Source organism: Sinocyclocheilus anshuiensis, unplaced genomic scaffold (assembly GCF_001515605.1).
Source record: "Sinocyclocheilus anshuiensis isolate Anshui unplaced genomic scaffold, SAMN03320099.WGS_v1.1 scaffold493, whole genome shotgun sequence".
NCBI classification, from domain to species: Eukaryota; Metazoa; Chordata; class Actinopteri; order Cypriniformes; family Cyprinidae; genus Sinocyclocheilus; species Sinocyclocheilus anshuiensis.
The window spans coordinates 503728-508222 of NW_015537963.1; the positions used below are offsets into that span (position 1 = coordinate 503728).

At 32.5% G+C, this 4495-nt stretch overlaps 1 protein-coding gene across 1 annotated transcript in view; it reads right to left on the bottom strand.

Moving 5' to 3' along the window:
• The window catches only part of LOC107667915 (uncharacterized), a 28476-nt gene that overhangs the window by 2564 nt on the left and 21417 nt on the right, over positions 1–4495 (bottom strand). The window lies entirely within an intron of this gene.

Sequence of the window (4495 nt, forward strand, 5' to 3'; positions counted from 1 at the left end):
TTCTTGTATATTAATTCGAGCCAGTTTCTGGTTTCTCCCTGCTGCAGTCAGTCTGTGCTAAAGTGATGTTGCATAACATCACAAACTCCCACAGGCCAGGAATCAGAGTCCAGTGTTTGTGCCAAACGTTACACTACTAATCTTTCCAGTCAAAAACATGCAGACAGAACAAATCAATCAATAAACCAGTGTTCAAGGTTTGTTTTCAATCACAAATCAGGAAATGTTGTTTTTAAAGAAGTAGTTCGCCCAAAAATTAACATGTGCTGAAAATGTACTCTCAGGCCATCCAAGATGTAGATGAGTTTATTTCACCGCAACAGATTTGAAGAAATGTAGTATTACATCACTTGATCACTAATGGACCCTCTGCAGTGAATGGGTGCCATCAGAATGAGAGTCCAAACAGCTTATAAAAACATCACAACAATCCACAAGTAATCCACACCACTCCAGTCCATAAATTAACATCTTGTGAAGCGAAAAGCTGCATGTTTGTAAGACACCACTTTTGGACTTTTTCAATGGAGGAAGCATTATTATGGATTATGGACTTGTATTTTGGCCAGAAGCCATGGTTTAAAGTAAAAAAGGTCTTGATAGATTTGTTTCTTACAAACATGCAGCTTTTCACTTCTCAAGATGTTAACTGATGGACTGGAGTGGTGTGGATTACTTGTGGATTATTGTGATGTTTTTATCAGCTGTTTGGACTCTCATTCTGACGGCACCCATTCACTGCAGAGCATCCATTGGTGAGCAAGAGATGCAATGCTACATTTCTACAAATCTGTTCCCATGAATAAACGAACTCATGGCCTGAGGGTGAGTACATTTTCCAAATGTACTTGATCAAGGACAGATCAGATTTTCCAGGATGTGAGATGAATGTTCATCTCAACAGACGTATGTTGAAGAATCGGCCATAAAAAGAGAGGGAGAAACAGAGAGGGAATATTGGAAAAATGTCCAGCCTCATGACAGACACACACATTTACTGGCTGGCAATGATTTTATTGTCTATATTTGTATGTGTGTGTGTGTGTGTTATCATGTGCATGTGCAGTGGTTTCATTGGCAGTTCAAGGACAGGATCAGATTTTCCAGGATGTGAGATGAATGTTCATCTCAACAGACGTATGTTGAAGAATCAGCCATAAAAAGAGAGGGAGAAACAGAGAGGGAATATTGGAAAAATGTCCAGCCTCATGACAGACACACACATTTACTGGCTGGCAATGATTTTATTGTCTATATTTGTATGTGTGTGTGTGTGTGTTATCATGTGCATGTGCAGTGGTTTCATTGGCAGTGGATGGGTGTTCATTCCTGTGAACAGTGGCTCTATACACACACAGCACAATGAAGCTCTTTACAGCACTGCCAACCAGAGAGCATTCAAAACACACACACACACTTGCACACAGAATATTTTCCTATTATTCGTCTCTCACATGCATACCTACATATACACACCACCATCATTATCATCAATAACTGAATGTGATCAATACCTAATGATGTTAGAACACGAAATATATAAATAAAGGATGAAACCTTTGCCATGTTCAGAACAGCATACTAGCATAACTAATCTCATGATGAAACTGATGAAAGAGTTTATGATGAAACTGTTGAAAGAGTTGCCATATGACAAAAATACATGAGCAGAATACATGTACATTTCTGTGTGTATGTGAATATGTTGGAGTCAAAACACACACACACACGTGTTTGCACACAGAATATTTTCCTATTATTCTTCTCTCACATGCACACCTTCATACACACACCACCATCATTATCATCAATAACTGAATGTTATCAATACATAATGATGTTAGAACATGTACCATATAAATAAAGGATGAAACTTCAGCCGTGTTCAGAACAACATACTATCAAAACTTATCTTATGATGAAACTGATGAAAGAATTGCCATATGACAAAAATACCAGAGAAGAATACATGTACATTTCTGTGCATATATGAGTACATTTAAGTAAGTCAAGTCTCAGTTTCAGATAGTCTCTGGTGATTTTCTGAGCAACCTACACTGATATTCTGGCCTATAGTGACATCTGGTGGCCAGAAAGTATGACATGTACACTGACTTGTATATGTATATAAATATATATTAAATATATATTATTTTAAATATAAAGTAAAATTACATATAATAAAAAATATTTTTTAACAATGGGGTCTATCAGTATTATCAGATTTGATTAATTGTTGTTCTTTCTTTTACTTCAAAGAATATCTTGGTATTACAGTACCATGTCTAAAACTATGGTACTTGTTAAATATTTAACAATCAGAATCAAGTATTGGGAATCTATGAGCTGTAATATAACACACACACACACACACGCGCGGCTCTGTTTCATCTCTGGTATGATTCACCTTAATCTAATGCCCACAGGTTTTAATTAACCCTAGGATGTCGTCAGAAAAATCCCACTTTAATGCGGTGTCAGTAGAAATCTGACAGTTCACCCCTCTCGGCATAATTACACACGCCAGACACAGGTCAGTCTCATATTAATGCTCACAACACTGGACTCTGACCCTGACGGATTTGGGTTTCAGGTCTGCTCTTGAGCCTTCAGAAAACTGAGAGACTTTCAAAATAGTGTCATGCCATTGTGTGGAGAACACAGTTTATAACCAAACAACATAAATGGGCGTTTCCCAAACTGGGGTGCATCAGTTGATGAAAAGCTAACAATTGAATCACAAAAATATAAAATTACAATTTTAAATAATTAATTTATTTATAATTAAGTGAATAATAAAATGTAATCAAATAATTTTAAATAAAAATAAATCTAAATCAAACACTTTAAATATTATACTAATTTATATACAATATTATAATATTGGATTAATAATATTTTATTTGTTTTCCTGCATGTCATGCAATCATTATCCGAAATCAGAGAATTGTGAATATGCAGATGTGTTGTTATAATATTAAAACAGTAATGTAAAATGTCAGAGGTACTCCAAGGAAATATTTTAGGTCCAAAGGAATTTAACTGACAGAAAAGTTTGGGATCTATCCATCTATCCAAGTACATTCAAAGTTTTTGTCCTAACCATCAATTGTGACAAACAACATGACATTTTTTTTATTGGTTTCTATTATTTTTTTGTTGATTCCGTTTCTATTATTATCATTAACAAAAACATATTTGCTAATGGAAATAAAACTGAAAGCTGATATATACCTATTTATGTATTTATTTGTTTCTTTATTTATTTTTCCACATAGCACTAAACAGACCAACTTTTTATTACAAATGAATCAAAACTGAAATACAACTAAAACTGAAATAAAAATAAGTTATTACCTATTATTTAAAATAATAAAAAAACATTCAAATATATTACATATGTATTATTTAAAAGCAGATAACAAAAGCACATAATTACTAAAGATGAAAACTAAAATATAAAAAAGGCAAATTCAAAATGTTAATAAGAACTATAATAGTATATAAGTAATACTAAAATAACATTGCTGTGACATCACTTTGTAGCCCCACCCATTGCTAAATCTTACTGGGTTCAAATCTATATATATATATGTATATGTATATGTATATGTATGTATGTATGTATATATATATTTTTGATTATTATCATTAACAAAAACATATTTGTTAATGGAAATAAAACTGAAAGCTGATATATACCTATTTATGTATTTATTTGTTTGTTTATTTATTTTTCCACATAGCACTAAACAGACCAACTTTTTATTACAAATGAATCAAAACTGAAATACAACTAAAACTGAAATAAAAATAAGTTATTACCTATTATTTAAAATAATAAAAAAACATTCAAATATATTACATATGTATTATTTAAAAGCAGATAACAAAAGCACATAATTACTAAAGATGAAAACTAAAATATAAAAAAGGCAAATTCAAAATGTTAATAAGAACTATAATAGTATATAAGTAATACTAAAATAACATTGCTGTGACATCACTTTGTAGCCCCACCCATTGCTAAATCTTACTGGGTTCAAATCTATATATATATATGTATATGTATATGTATATGTATGTATGTATGTATATATATATTTTTGCACCAGGTTTGGACATTGTGTAAGGATTTATTCATCTCACTAAGTATGAACGGCAATAATAGTGATGCTTGACACGGCAAATAATAACATAAACAAATGCTGGTCAAAAGCTGCCAATCAATAGCATCATTCTGAGCCGAGCTGATTGTTACCAGTTGGTGTGATGTGTGAATGTGAAGACAGGCCTAGAAATGTGTTTTGTGACAGGAAATGTGTTGAATATCACTCTCTGTGTCAGGGACTAGTCTATATTTAGAGCGAGTAAGAGGTATTTAGGAACAAAATACATCGGCCAAAATCAATTCCCACTGCTTAAAGGGGTCATATGATGCTTTTTTAAAGATCATTATTTTGTGTATTTGGTGTAACAGAATATGTTGACATGC